Source organism: Cuculus canorus, chromosome 5 (assembly GCF_017976375.1).
Source record: "Cuculus canorus isolate bCucCan1 chromosome 5, bCucCan1.pri, whole genome shotgun sequence".
Classification (NCBI taxonomy): domain Eukaryota; kingdom Metazoa; phylum Chordata; class Aves; order Cuculiformes; family Cuculidae; genus Cuculus; species Cuculus canorus.
In genome coordinates, this window is record NC_071405.1 from 41,063,814 (window position 1) to 41,082,279 (window position 18,466).

General features: G+C 43.4%; 1 protein-coding gene across 3 annotated transcripts in view; it reads left to right on the forward strand.

Annotated features, from left to right (window-relative positions):
• Positions 1 to 18,466, forward strand: part of OSBPL5 (oxysterol binding protein like 5) — a 172,829-nt gene that overhangs the window by 30,198 nt on the left and 124,165 nt on the right. Inside the window, exon 1 of one of the 3 annotated variants that reach the window (XM_054066983.1) lies at positions 7,433 to 7,919. The exons of 1 other annotated variant lie outside the window; for it this stretch is intronic. The gene's annotated coding sequence lies outside the window, so the exon portion shown is untranslated. Of the gene's footprint in view, positions 1 to 7,432; positions 7,920 to 8,322; positions 8,532 to 18,466 lie in introns of those variants that run through there. One more of the 3 variants, XM_054066987.1, reaches the window with a different exon arrangement.

Genomic DNA, 18,466 nt, shown 5'->3' on the forward strand with positions numbered 1-18,466 from the left:
TACAGTTAACACAGTTCATCTTCAAAACAGTAGTATAAAAATATCATATGATAGTGGCTGATTGAAGAAAGCAGCCTTTGGCCCCATTACAAGGCTCGTACTCGGCGGAGGCCTGGGTGGAATATGGGGATGCAGTGCTCCAGCTGCGAGTTCTGCTTCCAGCGGTGCCTCAGGTGGGCTAGCTGCCCCACTTGCCGCATAGCCGTGCAGCCCTAGGTGTGAAGTGTGGACGAGCAGCCTGAGCCTCACTGCCAAGTAGTAATTGAGGGAGCATATGATGAAAGGGGTAAGCAATGTGCTCCAGGGCTTGTACAAACCTAAGGAGCTATTAACAGTCAGTAGATAAGGTGACATCATGTTATCCTAAAATCCGTCTCTGCATTCAGCAGTATTTTTTTCCCACCATTATCTCTTTCTTCAGTCAGCAGCCTGCTCATATCTCAGACGTGTCACACTTTTTTTTTTTTTTCAGACAGATCAGCAATGTGGTTTTGAGGTAAATTCCCAGATCATCTTTATTTATTGCTCTTTGATTCACAGCCAGAGCAGTCTTCGAGTACGTGCACCTGGATTCCTTTTCAGTGAAACAGCATGGGCAGATGCACTCTAGGAGCATACCTAATTCACTGTCGCTGCTGATGGATGCTGACTTGACGGGAGCACACTAAGGCTAGTCCAAAGCCAGCTCTCTGAAATGCAAATAGTGTGGATGTTGAACCTTTACTACTGATTTCTTCACCCCTCAGATCTACTCGTGCTTGCTAGTGTAGAAACAGCATAAGAAAATGACACACCACCTGATTTAAGCTTATGAGGGTATCAGGAAACATAATAAATGGCGTCAGAACAATAGAGTACATCAGGGCTGAACACAGCTGGGACACTAATAATTTTACTTACATATTGATGGAGCAACCATCTACATTTCTCTGTGGACACTATTGTACTTCCCAAGCTATTACTCCACTATTTCAAGACTCAAATAGTAGCTAAATCCAGCCATCCTCTGTGATACTTCTTTTGTGTTAGGACTTAAGCAGCACAGATCTAATCAATGACCAGGATCAAATCAAGTCCTCTATGGCATAAAAGGGATGGATGTTTTGCTCTGGAACAAACTTTTGTGAGCTGCCCTTTTGGGCTGTAAGTCAAAGTAGGGTCTTTGATAGTGTTAGATTTCTTCTGGGGAAACAAATTTTTTTCTTCCAGGCTCCACTTTTTTGTGTTTTACTTCTGCAATTGTAATTTGTGACAGGAACACTGGATAGGTCTTCCTGTTTGAAGCAGAAGGAGGACAAAAATACTAGCATTCTCCTGTGCAGACAAACTGATAACCCAACTGTCCTTCAGCAGCAGCAGAAAATATTCTCGTACTGTCTCTTCCTGATCTCTTTCAAGCCCCTGTGCAGGTGTCCTGACAGAAGGCATCAGCAATAACAAACAATCCTTAAAAACAGTCAAGGAGACTTTTTTTTGCTTGAATATGGATGGAGACAGAAGATGAATTTCAGAGAGCAGAGAAAGAAAGAAGTTGTGAGACGTTCTGTAATTTGTCAGAGGCAAGAGTCAGACAAAATAAAAGGGGTCAAGTATGAGAACAAACACATTTTCTAATGTTTGGAAGAAACTGCAAGCTTGGGAATATGATATAGTGTTATTACAAAGCTACTAATAGATCACATTTGTGACTCTCTGTCCTAACTTCCAGATCAATAGCATACGTTGCACATCAGGAACTAGATTCAGTCATCTTTAAGTCAAAATGCCCCTCTCTAGAGAGAATGAAGTAATGAACAATGCAGAACTAAGCTGAGACTTCCTGTCTGCCTAGATCCAAATTTAGGTACGGTCACAGTATCATCAGTTGATAAATAAATAGATATATGTAGAGAGGTTGGTATTGGCCTAAACAAAGATCTGTGTGCCTATATGTATGAGTCTGATGATCAATTCCTTTATAGAGAGACATGTGTTTATGTTTCTTGTCACTGTAGTGTTTCCTGTATGACGACAGTGCTCAGTCCAGATAGATTAAATTTTTTGGCATCTCTTCCAAAATTTATCTGGGACAGGAAGAAAAATTGGCTAAAACCCCTGGCTGTTTATAATAAAGTTTGACTTCATATGAATGTTTCCCATCAGCTTTTGAGGAAATTTGAGATCATTCAGAAACACGTCAGCTACCCACACTGATGTGGATGTCCCAATCTTACCCAGGTATCCAAAAAGTTCAGTAACTTATATATTTTTATGCACGTATGTATACATTTATGTATACACGTATGTTTCAGTTTTATCCTTCAAGGCCTTGTAAGCTATCTTGCTTTGCAATTAGCTTGAAGTATAAAAAAGAGCAAGGGCTATTGGAATGTTTTTGAATAGCAAATAGGTTTCATGTCATGTCTTATCAAGGGTTTTGTAATCTAGCCCAGATTTTGCTGGACAATTTATCAGATCCTGGATATCTTGGCTGCTTTCTATCCTGCTGCTAGCTGCAGAAGGAACCTTGCTCACTGGGTCAGCTAAGTGTGCTGGACTGCCCTCTAAGAGGAAACTTGCAGTTAGTCACTACCCAGAATTGCAGGAGCAAATCAGTGCTGACAAAACCCTTTGATCTATTTTTCACACTGAAGCCATAATGACAGCATTCACCTTAGTCTGCTATCTTAGTCACTTACAGTAAAATAAAATAGGTTCATGGGACTTGATGTGAGCAGCCTTCAGATGAGCAATAAGAAACCAGGACCTCAGCCAGTCACAACTAAACCTCAATTGACTCCAGCTGTAGCAAGACCAAGGTGTATGGAAGAACAATCTTACCTTCCAGTACAGACCTTAATCTAGGACTCCCGAGTGCGAGCCCCCTTGAGACAGAAGTTTATGTCAGTGTGGGTGTAGGGTAGGGAAGATGAGACCTCCCAAGAAGTCTTGTTTAATAGAAGATACTGGAGATCACAAAAGATATCTCTGGGATGAGGTCTGTGTAGTAGCTGAAAGAACGCTGTGTTTAGTTAGACTCCTGAAAAACACCCTTGGGATTAAGGCTGTAGAAAGCAGAGCACCATTGAAGCACAGGACAGCTCCTATACAGAAAACAAAAAAGGTAAGAACATTTGTGATATTTTATCTTGTTACTGGCAGGTCTTTAAAACTGCCTCCGAAGCCTTTGCTGCAACCTTTTGCTGGAGACTTCCTGTGAAGCTCAAACCATCTTTTACAGGACCATCAGAGCTGTGAGTGGCTTGTGAACCTTTTGGAAGCTTAGCCCACTGGATGAAATTCCTAATTAGATAACCTCTTTCCTCTAATGCCAAGCCCAAACATGGACATCTGAAAGTCTTCTGACCACAGAGCGTGGGTAGAGAAAAATACTCAGATTGTTTACTCTACCTCTTCTAGTACTGCTTCAGGCAGGGCCCATAGCACTAACATGGCCAACACCCGTCATTCACACGAAAAGTCTCCTAAGGCAGTCCACATGGACTACTGGAGGTAAAAAACAACTCAGCAGAAAAGGAGATGAAATACAGAGCAGTAGGATCTAAATGAGATCTTAGAACTGTGATATTTACCCACCTCAGCAGCAAACTGACAAGAAAGACAGGAGCTGGCCTGTGTTATTGTACAGTGGATAGATTAGCCAGGAGAAAAGTTCTCACTAGTGAAACACTCGGGAAAAATTACATCTGCTAACAGAGGAAAAAAAAAACCAGCCAGAAACACCATCTCAGCAGGTAACAGATAGGAGCTGCTAAAGCATAAACAAGTTTGCAGTATCAAAATATGGTGGCATTCTGCTCCTTCTGATGCCTCCCCAGTGCCATCTGTGAAGCTTCATGATGCTGCTTTTATGCTCTTTTTAGCCTCCTGTGTAGAATCCAAACTTTCAGCAGTCATCTGTTGCTAAAAATTTTCCTCTTAACTTTTGCCACAAGAGGACTCCAGTCTCCAGTGGCTCCCAGGGAGATGTCTGTGGTTTTTTCTCACTTCCTTAGAGACTCATTCTAGCAAACATGCAATTAGGAACTTGGCTTAGCAGTAGCTCTGTTTTTCAAAATGTAAAATGAACAAACATATTTAGCTGTGAACTCAGTTTTTCAGAGCTCTAAACAGACAAACTACTGTTTGTTAACATGAAAGGTCAGCTTTATCCAGCTGTGGCATTGAATATTTTTGCTAAGGAACTTTGCACTGGAAAAAGCATGCAGGTAAAAGCGATCTTTTTCATATCATTAATTGTATACAGCTGTGTTGAAGCTTATGGCTAACGATAAAGACCCATGTTAATAACTTCTTTTTTAAACTCATTTATTTTAAAGCTTCCTGCTTCTTGTCTCACTCTGTGTCATGAGCTTAAGGGCAGTGTCTTGCAACGCTAACAACGATTCATATGATGTCTGATTAATGTAGTTATAACTGTAGAGATTTTGTACTAATTATGATAGGAATAACGTTGTTCCTCTCAATTTCCATTTTAATACGGGCCAATAAATATATCCAATGGCTTTTATGGTATTTAATAACCTTTGTAGTCTTAAATGCGAGCTTGCAGAACAACTGTAGGTCTGTTGTGAGACATAGAAAAGTGCCAAATGCAAGTCTTGGAACACTGCAAAATGAGTATGTTATTTGCATTTTACATAGGTGAGGGTCAGATCTCTGTTGAAGGGAAGAGGAGCTCAGCAGTTAGCAAGAGGTGAAGGGTTCAAAAGGAAGATACAGAGGAAAGTATTGCAGTCCTGACCTATAGTAAATGGTAAGCTGCTGACCTGAAAGAACAGAGTGATTTGTCTGTTGCTGAAACTTGCCTCCTTCCTTGCATTTATAACAGTTTTTAAACAGCCATGATACTGTGTTGTTGCACATCTCCTAGGGTTGCCATAAAAACACATTAGAAACTGGTTTTAAGTGCCCTCACTATTAAGCTCTCTGGGTTGCATTATTGGGTTGTAAGGACTGGAGTAACACAACTGAATCACTCTAACTTTGTTTTTCCAGAACTACAATTACAGCTCATAGTGCTTTGCTGGTTTTGTTACCCTTGCTTATGATAGAGTTCACATCAGTTTACAAGCCCTCTTAGGACAAAGTTGTGTTGCTGTGGTGGGAAAGGTGTTGCAAACACTGGCAAATGCCCAAACAAAATCTCAGAGCTGCAGACCCCCTAAAGGAAAGCTGTTTTTTTGCTAAGGAGGATTGAAGCCAGAAGGGACCTCAGCCCTAATGGCCAAGTACACCCACCAGAGAGCTTTTGTTAGAGGGATATGTCATACCCGGGGACAGATAGGGACCTTAGGTGGTGTTAGGACAGAAGGGGGCGTGCACAGTAATTCTTGTTCTAAATCTAGGTTTGGGTGGAGCTCTGCGCTCCACAGCTACCCCATTAGAGTTTTATGGGCAACTCAGGTATATCAGCATGAACTACCAACGGCACAGGCAAAATAATCATAAACAGCAGAGCCAAAGCAGATGTGTTGTCTTCTGAATGGCTGTTAACAGAACAGACACTAGAGGGCTATGGAAAATAGTCTTTAAAAATATTAGTGTTTGCATGGTTGTTCTCTCACTTTTCTGTATTGGACTTGTAAGGGAGAGAATGGGTCCACATCCTGTCATTGACAGACAGGCAGGGAAGTGATGGATGTTGCTCTTCTCCTCTAACCCAGAATCAGAAGACCCATCTGGTACAAGGTCTGAAGACACAACAAATCCAATTTCAGCGCTCCCTGAACCACATCAGCAATGCCATGGATACATGATGCAGAGCATCAGTCTGATGTAAATTTTTTCTGATGGTCCAGTTTTACTTACAAAATATTGACAGTTTAACTGTCAAGTCTTTCGCTCTGGGTATCCACATCACTAATGTCACATGCACTGTCCTAGGAAATCAGAAAGGATTATTTCTTATCAGGGTCTCTAACTGCTTTAACAGGCATGTTTTTGGATGCTCAGTTTTTTATTGAATTAGCTCTGTGTGGTGATGTGGCAGTGAACAAACTAAATATTAATTATCAGGAATGATTGTCTGAGAAGAAAATTGTTCAGTGGAAAACTTTAGCCAAAATATTTTTGGAAGTGTTTTAAAAACTTTTAAAATGGAAGTCCTTGGAAAGTGGACTCTGAGTCTCGCTGTGTTTCGTGTAATGTTAGGGTGGATGTTAGAAACCCTAGATCTCTGAACCAAAGTAGTGAGGAGCCACTTCTGTTGCCATGGCTAGACAGAGCCAATCTGGATAAAGACAGCAAGATCAATGTCAAGCCCCTGGTTTAGTGACAAAGCCATTTGCACCAGGCAAGGTGCTGGCAAACTACCTGGCTGCATTTGCATGAACCAACCCTAAAAGGAAGTGGAGGGCATGGAGAGGAGCCTGGTGTGGCCTGGAGCAGACAGGGTAGGAGGCAGCAGGAAGAGGGAGAGGCAGTAGAGGCAGTGTCAGCTGCTTCTTACTCCAGCACAGCGGCTCTGCTTGGCAGTGCCTTAAGCCAAGGTGATGAGAGGCCTTGGCTCATGCCAGTTCTGGCATCTCTATGCAGTGCCCTGCCCAAATGTGAAGTACGGGCTTGTCCTCAGGGTAAAATTTTGGCAAGGACTAGTTAAAATTCCAGTCAACTTGAAAGCAGCTGGAATCATGACAACCCTCCACATCTTGCAGATGGTGGCAGAAATCACTACAAATACAGGCAAATTTAATGATTACCTACCTATGCAAGGGATTCACAGGCTTATTTAATAGGTAGAGAAGAGTTATGTTGGCTTTTTTTAAACGAACAGTAGGGATAGTTTAAGCTGTGCGATCTGTTCATATTCTAGTTTATGATCTGTTAATAATCTTGCTTCATGCTTGAACCTCTAGAAAAGAGCAAAAACAAAGGGTGAACTTTCTCTCTAGTACCATGCTGTATTCCAGCTAGATAAAGTGCATATTGCTCTATGTCCTACTAAGCTCACTAGAAGAAAATGGACTACCTCTGCTGACTAACATTAGTTGTGTGGATATAAATGATGTAGGGTGAAGCCTTGTAGTCTGTGGATGGGCTGTAGTTGTCTGGAGGCAGTAAGTGGGAGTAATTGTGTCCTGGTCCAAATTACGCTTGCAGCTTTGGATGAATTCAGGATTTTTCTCTTTGATCTGGGAGGCCTTTTCAATTAATGAGTTGTTGCTTTTTAGACTTGGCAGCAGGCTTCCTGGGTAGCGCGAAGAACACTGGAGCTGGTGGGTCTTTGTCTTGGTTTAGAGGCTACACACACTAAAGAGAAAAAGGATCTAGCTTTTTCTGTGAAGGGTGGGGTAGCAGAGCACTTCAGGCATGTGGTTTAACACTTGTGGTTTCAGAAGCACGACTCTGAGCTCTGCGCTCTATTTTGCACTAAGGGCTCAGCTGTACGTGGGTTACTCAGACTTGGTGATGAAAGTCAGATACGCGTGTTGATCACATAACCCCCTCATGTGATTTTGGCTTCAAAGTCTGGGTGCCTTTTAACTCTCCTATCCTGAGACTGCGTGGACTTTCGGCATTCCCTCTTCCGATGGCGATGAAGGAGGCGTGAAGCCCCGCGTAGCTTCCTGTTCTTGGTCCAGCGACGAACCGTGGGACCCGCAGGGTGGAGAAGCAGCAGCAGTGAAATACGTGTGTCTGGGTTGATATTGCGCTGCATGTAAAGTCATGACTCCCCCGAGGGGCAGGCCGTGGCCAGGGATGCGATGATTGGACTGTCCTCCTCCGTCTGGAGGAGCTCAGGGGTCTGTTTGCCATGGGATTGATTTTTCACTCCGGATGCAAAAGCGAGGCTCGAGCGCGTCGGGGCTGCACATTGCACGGGTGCCTTTGAGCCCCGGCGCCGGGGAAGGCGTATGGCTGGATGCTGAGACAAAGTGCTCCTGCAGCTGGAGGGCTTCGGCGTGCCGATCTCCCAGGTTGATTTTTCTCCATTACCTTGCATACGGCGTCAGTGATCCCCAAGGATGGCTGGTTGCTTGCTTTGGGGGCGCGGGAGGGGGGGCGGGCGGGGATTGTGTGTGTATGTCTGCATGATTTTTATTTAGGGCTTTGGCGTTCAGGTTTTCTGCTTTATTTACTCTGCCTCGGCTTCAGCCTCTCGCTGTGTCGAGAAGAAAGAAGCAAACTCCGGGGGTAGATATGAGCGGAGCCCTGCGGGGCGAGACCGCACGCTGGGGCGGGGGGAGCCGAGCCCCGCTCCGCGCCGATCCCGCCCGGATTTTGCACTTTTCCTTTCTTTTTTTTTTTTTTTTTTTTTTTGTCTTCTCGCCCTTCTATTTTTTCCTCTATTCCTCTTTCTCTTCCCTCCCTCCCTAGTGTGGTTGGATCAGTCTTTTGGTATTTCCTGCCGCCTCCCCCGAGCAGCTGTCCGGCCGCTCCGCGCGTTCCGTGCCGCGTGGGGGGGAATCTCCGCGTGTCCCCTGCATCCTAGCGCATCCCACGCGTGTCTCCTGCATCCCACCGCATCCCCCGCGCGTGCTGGTGGCGATGCGGGCGGGGCGCGGCGCGCTGGAGGCCGCCCCGAGCAGGTAAGGCTCGCCCAGGCTCCCCCGCTTCTCCAGCCTCCGGGGCGGCTGGCTCCGAGCCCTTCACCCCTAAAATCCGCTCCTCCCTCAAAGCCCCCGAAAAGCCATCCTCCCCGAAATACTCTCTAAAAGCCCCTAATTATCCCAGTAAATCAGTTCCTCCCCTCAAAAGCCAGCCCTTCTTCCTCTCCCCCACGCAGCAAGGCTGCGCGTTTAGAATTGTAGAATCATAGAATAGCTTGGATTGGAAGGGACCTTAAAGCCCATCCAGTTCCAACCCCCCTGCCCTGGGCAGGGACATCCCACCAGACCAGGCTGCCCATGGCCCCATCCAACCTGGCCTTGAACACCTCCAGGGATGGGGCAGCCACAGCTTCCCTGGGCAACCTGTGCCAGTGCCTCACCACTCTCATGGTGAAATTCTTCCTTATGTCTAGTCTAAATCTGCCCCTCTCCAGTTTACACCCGTTCCCCCTCCTCCTATCACCACAAGCCTTTATAAATAGTCTCTCTCTTTAATCATGGTGTGGTACCCCAAAGTCCTCTGGTGAGCAGAATTATTTCAGTTAGGGGCTGAGCGTTGCCACCCTGCTGCCTCTGCCCCTGCTTTGTGCCCACTTTGTGTGTAGCAAGGGGTTTTGCCGTTTCTGTGGGTGCCTGTTGCGGTTTAGGGTTTAGTGGTGGGAGATGTGGGGTGCCTCACACCTACCAGCATCTTTTCATGGTCAGTGTGTGGCTGGCGAGGCGTGCGGGATCGCAGGCTGTCAAAGTGACATAATTTCTTTAGATATGTAGGCACATCTGGTTGGTGGAACCCATTTTTAATGTACTTCTTCCAACATGGTGATGAAATAGTCAGGAAACTGCACTGATACTGACTATGTGTACAGGAGGATATTTACCTTTCCTATAGGCACTTTTACTGATACCACACTGGAGAACATTTGCGTTGCTGTCTAAAAACCAGGTAGACCCAAGTCTGGAAATGTGTTTAGATTACATGAACTGAAGCAAGACAGCATTTCCAGAGAAAAATATACGTAAGCACATGCAGCTGTCTGCTGGATCAGAACCCACGTTTTAGGAGTGCTACACAAACCTAAGGCACTGTAATGTGAAACAATTGTTTAACTTAAGTAAGGATGAAACTTTTTTAGGCTGTATAGTCACCTCCTCTCTTCACCCAGCTGCAGCATTATCTTTGTTGTCAAAATATTTCTTTCCTCTCTTTGCACTGATGCACAATACGATAGTGTTGAGCAATGTCTGTGCAGCAGAGAGCAGCCACAGCATTGGATGTGTCCCCAGCTGCCACCTTTTCTCCTCCGCAGCAAGTTTCCAGAGAGGTGCGAGTGGTGAGTGGGGTGGAGATAAGCCTCAAGCTGTGCTCTGTAGTGGCTTCTCCTCTGCACGTGTTAAGTTTTCTTGCTGAAAGTGGAGAATGGTTGTTCGCCACAGAGCAGCTCATGGTGGGGTGATAGGTGACCCTGAGAGTAAGTTTACCCCACCCTTGCAAGGAGAGCGACAACTGAGCTGGGCCAAAACCATGTGGGGACAACCAGGGAGTCTGGTTCAGCACCAGCATTTACTTTGTGCTGCTATAAATCAAGGTAGGGACAGCAATTCTGTGTTTCAAAGGAAAAAACGCAGACCTTAGTCTAGCCCATAGCCTGTTTTGTTCTGAAGCAGAGAAATGTGAACCAAAGCCATGATTTAATCATGGTGCTACATGAATGTAACTGAAAGGTGGATTTACTGCTGTAATCTTTTCATGGTACTTCTTTTAATTTCCATGTGCTTTATTGAAACACTGATTCATCAGGTGAGTGGGAGGGCGGCTTGTACAGTACAGGTAGTTCAGTTTTCATTGCTGGGTTAGGTATTTAGCAAGGTGTTATCTTTGCTACAGCAGGAGAAAAAAATCTCAATGTCTGATATGGTGCTGTGGTTTGCAATTTGGGATATCTCTAGGAAAAAGCCATTCCTATAATCTGTAATGGGCAGTGTTTAAGTCTGTGCTTTGTTCAGAGCAAAATTCAGACTTGACTAATTCATGTTATGTTCACAGATCATAAAAATATTAGTTAAGTTGATCTGAATTCGGTTAGACTCACTTTGTGTCTAAGGGACCTGTTATCTGCTGGAGGCAATTGTGAGATCATCAGCATTACCAGTGGCAAAGGTTGTTTAGGGCTGCATCAAGGGCTTAACAGGCAAAAATAAGAGTGCCCTGAAGTGTGTCAGCAGGGTCTTGCTGCTTCTGAGCTGTGGAGCACAGACCTTCCTCTTCAACTGCACAGATGTCTGCTATTTGATCTTCTTTTTTATTAAGGGGGAAAAAAGCTCCATTTAGTGTTTCTTCTCCTGACCTCCCTGCCTTTGGAGCATTAATAGCAACAGTGTTTTCCCAGCCAGAAATGCTGCTCCTCACGCCTCCACTCCTCAACATGAGATGTCTTTGGCAGCACACTGTAGGTGTTTGTGTGTGCCTGCTGTGGTTACTAAGGTAAAGGAAATACAAGAAGCAGCTTAGGGAATGGGAACAGACAATCCAAATGTCACACACATGTGTGTTTGGGCAAGAATGACAGTGACCTGTTATGCCAGCTTGTCTCAGCGTGGGGCGTGGCTTGCTTCCTCCATGTGCAGGCTCCTGACTGTCATTGTTGGTATTTGTGCTGTGTTTTCCAGAGCACTGGGCTTCTGAGACTATGCAAACTCCTTCTGGATGCTGCTGCGTGTGGAGCTCACAGCCCTGCTTATAGAACAGTGTGGTTGTGGTGCATTTAATTGTACCGTCTAAATCCCGGGTTCTGCCCCCGTCCAAGTCCCTCCCCAGCACTGTGGCTGTTTCTGGCCATGCAATGAAGGTGGAAGGAGACAACTATCCTGAAAAAAACCCTTTTGAGAAGCAGCTGCTGAGCCTCTGTGGGGGGCTAAGGAGCAGCGTAAGTCCTGTCCCAGACCTTATCGCCTGCTGCCTTATTGCTCTAGGATGAGCTGCTGAGGGCTTTGTCCCAAATCCCATGTGGTTCTCCTTACACCTGTCTACCCACTGCCCTGGTTTTACGTTCTCACCTTCCCATTGTACCTGCCTGCCTTCTTTCCCTGCTGTGGTGATGGGTTACTCTTCAAGAGCAGTTTTCCTGCCTACAAAATTCACTACTCTTGTGCGTCTTCTGTGATACTGATTGGACACAGCACATCTTGGCACACTGTATATTTTGAGCCAGCCTTCAATTAGCAGCAGCTCTAAGACTCCTTGTTGAAACAGTTCTATCCATTGCTGCTCTGGAGGCCGTGGGAGCAAAATTAATTCATGGATGCTCTCTCACAAGCTTGGAATGGGAGCTCAGGTGAGCTAGGAAATAGCAAAGTCTTTCCCCAAAGTTGCCTGCTGACCAAGGGTAATTTATCACTGAGGGATTGAAAAGCCAAGACTACTTTAATAATTCTTGAATTGTTGGAGTACTGTTTCAAGGTATAGGAGTGCTGTGCTTGCATCAGGTTCTAGGTACTGTATATGCATCTGTGTAATACAAAATGATTAAGGGATTAAATGGGAACATTCTGCAAAATTGGAAGCATCTGACAGCAGGCTAGGAAGAGTTACCTTTGAATTGTTTCTGCCTATCACAAAAGGCGAGTGATGTGAAAAGTGGATTCTTTTTTCTTTCAGGTTAGAGTAGTCCAGCTGTTTCTGTGTTTGTTTGGGGTTGGCCTGTGTTTTTGGGTTTTTTTTGTGGGTTTGTTTTGTTTTGTTTTGTTTTTTTGTTTTTGTTTTTGTTTTTTTTTCTGGTAACCTCTATGAAAAACAGGGCCATATCTCTAGTCTCCGATAGTTTTGTGTTGTGATTGTAGAGCTACAGTTGAAGTTGTGCCATTATTTCCTTTATGCTCCTTTTGGATTTAAGGATTTATAGAAGTGTAAATCAAACTCTAGATTGGAAAGACTCTTTTCTCCTCCTTGTTTAACAAACAACTAGGTGTACACCTAGGCTTCCTTTCTGTAATGTGCCATGGAGGTCTGTGCTGTGGACCAGGATCAATAACCTTATCCTGCTAGCAGCCTTCTTGATAACAGTTTTTTTTTCTGTGTTTTGTTAAACTCTAAGCCAAGCTTCGACTTCTTGGGAATTGTCTGTAGGTCTGTGTGAATTTGGGTGTTTTGGCAACCCAGTTACCATTTGCATTATTGTAATATTGGTATAAAAGTAACCAACTAAAGACAAAAGAGAAAAAAAAGTCTTTTATAAACTGTCACATGTGCAGCTATCCTTGGGGGGGACACAGAGTGCCTGCTTCATCCTGTCTAATCTGTCAGTGAATCAATCAATGTGTTATCGTACTCCCAAGGAATAATATAATAGCTATTTTGTGTGTATTCCCAAAATGGGATGCTATAGTAGCAGATTCTCAAAAGGTATGCTGTCTAAATTGATCAGCAGAGGCTAAGATAAAAGCAGACTTGCTGCTTCTCTTTATAAGGTGTGTGAGAGGCATTGAGTAAGAAAATGTCTGAGTCTGTGTTGCGTGGAAAGCTTGAATGTGAACTTAGTCCTTCTGCATCCCAGCCCACCACTTCAACTGTTCATATATTGTTGCTCTTTCCCACCTTCAGTGCTGCAGAGAAAGTTTGGCTTTTATTACCTGTGTTGTCTGATGCCAGTTAATACTGCAAAGCCTAGTGCTAGTGTTGCACTGTTTATTTGTTTTGCTCTTTTCTCAGAGTATGATAACAATAGTTATGATAACTCTCTCCTCACTGCAAACAATTGCTGTGTCCCAGTGAGGAGAGGAAGGGGACTCCGCTGCACTGTATGGTGCTGATAACTTCTACCCACTGTGGATAATCTTGGCAGAATGAAAAGAAATTTTTATTTTTTTTAAATCCTTTCTTCTTGCCTTTTTTCTTTTTGGCAAGACTTTCAGCATCAAGAGAGAATCACTTTTATGTAGTAGTGGGAGCTGACCAAGGCTTGTGACACTTCATCAAACATTGCACAGTTCACTCAAGGAGCTGCTGCTGGCTCATCTGTAAAATCCCTGGAAGCTGAATGTGAAATTGTTGCTGGAATTAATGCTGGGCCGGGGGGGTTACTTGGGTAAGCTCCTGACATGGATGCAAATAGATGAGATTTACATTTTATAGGATGACTGTTTCTGCCTTTTCTTCCTGTGTTGCTTTGAAAAGAACCTCACACAATGCTGCAAGCCTGACAGTTGCTGATACAGTGAATAATTTTTTTGCCTTTAGCTTACTAAGGAAAGAAATTTTTATTTGCAAATTGTTTCATGTCCTTTTCTTTAATATGTGGGTCAAAGAAAGTTCAGCTCTGAGCAATATCATTTTTTCCCCCTTAAGTTGTAAATCCTTACTCAGATTATGAAGGCTTTCTATGAGCACTGAACGCACTATACATATTGCAGCACTAGTGGGCAAGGCAGTAATTTAAGGTGCCTTCCGTGGAGCTCTCTGTTATTGTAAATCTGGAATAAGACAAAAGTGTGTTAGGCATGAAAGACACAATCTTTGTATTTTTGAATTTGGTTCAAAATCGATTTTCTTCTTTCCATTTAAAAATCTGTTAATTTGGCCCAACCTTCTTGTCTTGCTTTGCCTTTGTAACATCCCTTGCTGAAGAGGAGATGTAGTTTGATAAGAAAGGATATAAATGGATTTTTTTGTTTGTTCTAATTCAGGTTCAGTGGATGCAAACTAGCTGCTTTTTTTTTGACTGATGGTCCACCGCAGTTTTGTTGCCTGTAATTGCTCTGCTGTTGCCATCTGAATTCCTCTCTGGACTCCAGGGCATGGGAGGCACATTGACAAACCTGCACTCATTTATTCCTACATCTATGCATTGCAGTAGACTTGGGAAGCTCTAGTTGTGGACAGGGCTGGAGGCTGTGTAAACCAAGCCCAGACTGTCAGGCATCTAACCTAATTTTTTTTTAACCTAATATTCAAGTTCTGGCTTGTGGAAACCCTCAGCATAGGTGCTGAAAGCTTTCTTTCCAAGAGAGTGAGGTGTGCTGAGAAGCTAGGAGGATCTTCTAGCCATGAGTGCATCTGAGAGATGTGGTGTAGGGTCTCCTATTCCTGAGCGCCTCGAGAAGGTAAGTGACCAGGGTGTGTTAACATCAGCTTCCCGTGCCTTTTTCACCTTCTCCTGTGTCTGCTTGGATTACACATTCTTTGGTGTCAAGGTCTTTTATCTTAAGTTCACACAATATCTAATGCAATTTGGCCTTGGCTTCTGCTGGGCTGTTCTGTAATATAAGTAAAAATAATCCCATTGTGTAAGCAAGATACTGAATAACTCCTCTAAATTAGCCAAGAGAGTGGGTGCAACAGTGCCAGTTTTATTCTCTTCTCCAAACAGGTGCATCCTCATGAGGAAATAAAAGGTAGGTAGGAACTAAATGAGAAATATTAAGCAACAACTGACTGACTCAGAATTTAACCACAATAATATCTACTGTGCTAAAGATTCCTTTTCTCAGAAATGCACAATATGCTGTTCTCTGCTATAAAGCTGTTGTCAACTAATATCACTGTGTTAATCTAAACCTTGCTGTTACTCACAAGACGCACAGTTAGCAGAGAGCAGTTATAGTGCTGGCTGCTACTTATTGCCAATGTTCTCCCAGTTGTTCAACAATAATATAGTAAAGATATTTCCTGCTTAATATTTTATTCCCAATGGCTGGTATCCTTACATTGTGTTAAAAATAATGCTTCTGATAGCTGTTCAAATATTACTGAGACAGTATTTATTTATAAGAACATAGAATGACCATTTACCAAGAGACTCTCTTGGATACCTCTTGTAGTTGCTTTCCCTTTTTTTTTTTTTTTTTGCTGAATGGCAGTGTAGAAATTAATTGCTTTAAACAAACTAAGCTTCTACAAAAGATCCATGTTTGGGGTTTTCTCATTCTTCCATGGTATAGATGTGAATAGGCATGAAATCCGTGTCTGCACTTTGTCCTCACAAACTAAATCAGTTTGAGTGCAACGTAATTGTTCTAAATGGAGACTTGTTTGTGTGAGTCATTGTTTGCAGAAATGGGTCTTCCAAGCTTTTACCGCTTATCACCATATATTTATTGGAGGGCATGTAAATATGCATGTCTTTTTACCTGATTTTGTCCAGGGCTCTGTAGTTTGATCTCCTGTGTTGTGTTTGACATGCTGGCCCTCTTCAAGTCTGTGTGTTTTCCTGTTGACTTGCTAGCAGACAAGTGCTTTTCATCCCGTGTGTGTCTCGGAGAAATCACATTAACAATACATCGCTAGCCAGAGAGAACTTTTGCTGAAAGCACACGAAGGGAATAATTTGCCCTGTTGTTTCGTAAACTGCAATTTTTCCCCGTATATAAAAAACCCCACACCTTTGTTGACATGAATAAAAATGAACAGAGAATTGGTACTCAAGTACTATCTTTGCAATGTGAAAGGGACATTGTGCTATCATTAATGAGATTCTCCTGCTTTCCCTTGGAGATGTGGTATTGAATTTGGAAATAGAATTTCAGTAATTTTCAGCTGAACATCTCACTTTTCTGCTCTCTGAATACATTATTGTTTAGTAGCTAGATTCACTTTTAACTGCTAGAGTTTCATAGAGGTAAGATAATACCTCTGAAAAAGCAAGACTTTTTTCTAGACACTATTTAATTTGCAATAATTATATTAAGTGATAAATTGAAAGGGACTTTACTAATTAAGATTAAGGTAATGAATAGTTTTGCATTATTACCATAGCCATGACAAGGGAAGAGAGACAAGATTTAAGTTTAGCTTCAGATAGAAAAAAAAAATCTGCATCAATGTGGTCCTTAATAATTTAGCTTCCCCTCTCTATTGCTGACTGCCAGAGTTTGCTAGATGAGCTTCCTGCCCTTTGTATCAGGGATGCAGCAGTTTTCGAAAGGAAACAGCAGGGACTCCCAAGTGAAAATGGCTGTGGAAATAGAGCGAAGAAGCAGACTGTACTTCAAGCCAAGCCTGGGGCTGCGTAAGCAGGGGCACTGCATGGAAAATGCTGTTGCAGGAGTCGGCTCTGAAGGCACTGCCATGCAAAATGCACAGCCAAATGGCTCACTGGAGGCTCTGCTCCCTCCATCCTTCATCCATGCTACAGAGCAAGGTGTAGTTTGCTGCTGTTTACTGCTTGTAACAAGCTGCAACAGCTCATGGCTCATGGCCCTGGGCTGGGTGAATGGGTGTACACCAGCTCGCTGTACCATCTGCCAGCACCTGCCTCTGCTGCTCTTCCCCAGCTGGATCCGCAGGCACATTGTGTGGATGGTCGCTTCCCTCTGGCTCCCTTGGGTGCCTGAGCAAATCACAAGGTGTGCAGAGCGGTGTATCCTATGTAAAAACTCACCAGCTCTTTGTTTTGGCATGTTTGGTGCAAATGAGAAGAGCATCTTCGTGCTTTTAATGTTGAGCTGCTGTAAGCACACCCTGCCTCTCCATGTGGATAAAAGTGATTTATTTGGGACAGGGTTTCGCTGGATCATCAGAAGTTAAAACTGTCAAAGCATATTCCTTGTTTATTCACCTCTGTACCCTGGGATGCAAGACACGACTTCCCTGCAGTATTCTCTCCCCTGGCTTCACTTGCTGTTGTTCTAGAACTGCTCCCAAGCTGATGCACAGGGACTTGTCCCATCAAGCATTTGTGTTCTGGGAATTGTACTTGGCTTATTCAGTCTTATCAAGAATGCTCATGATTGTACTTGACACTTGTGATCCGGGCTGAATGTGAACCTCTGGGGAAAGGGAGTGCGTGAATTATTTAATCTCTTGAGCATTCCACTCCCGTGTCTAAAACCCATTAAGCAATATGGGGCTTTTTGCTTGATTTAATAGAGGATCTGTGTCAGCTTCAGTTGAACTTCAGAAAGCTGAGTATTTTGAACACTAAAAGTTCATCCACTTGTTCCGAATTCCTTGGACTGCAATATGGGAGACTTACACCAAAATAAGTAGCATCTTCTTCTAGGTGGATCAGAAATATTACTGACAAATATCCTGTTTTCTTCCCCTCTTCCTTCCACCAGTAACTTGGTACTTCTGGATTCAGACAGGTTGAGGTAATGAAAGTAGGATAATTTTGTGGTTAAGGCATTTAGGATTTGATTCAGGAGATCAGCGTTAGTTCCTACTTCCATCACAGGCCTTGTGTTGCTGTGAGGAGATTGCTTGCACCCCTGTGTCTCTGTCTGCACTAGAAAAATGATGAACAGAAAGTAAGTTTGGAGGTTGGGTTTTGATTTATTTTTCTGTGCTACTAGCCTACAAGACTGATATGAAGGTGAGGGGAGGATCTGATCTCTTCTCTGGGTTATTTGACCATGTCTGCCTTCCCTGTCCCAGCCAGAGTATGCCTGTTTGCTCTCTGGATAAAGCTAATGGGAAATCGTCAGTCTATTTGTTGTTGGTTTATTTGTTTGGTTTTTTCACTACCACTATTTTGTTGTCATGCTCTTTGCTTTCGTTTAATTTTAAAAATTAAATGGTAAGTTAAACAGTGTAGCTCTTAATGTTTTGAAAATGAGCTGAGCTGCACATGTAGATGGTGCCTGCAGGAAGCCTTGAATTATGCTGTAGTATTTTTAATGGGCAATCCTGCTGTGCTCCAAGCTGATGGCTGAATGACTCTATCTTACATGAGCTACCAATGAGAATCCCAGTACTGTAAATATCTGTGCTATTTAGTTTTGAGTACCAGTCAATAAAACAGCATATGAAATAATGAAAAGGTTTATTTTACTGAAGTCAGTAAAGCAGTTTTTTATTCCAGCTGATTTGGAAATGGACCTTAGAAAAATTAAGTGGAGAATAACTACAGTGTTGATGGGCTAGAAATGTTTAACAAGCAACACAAGTTGCCCATTGCAGGCTGCCCTGCTGCTTGCTTACA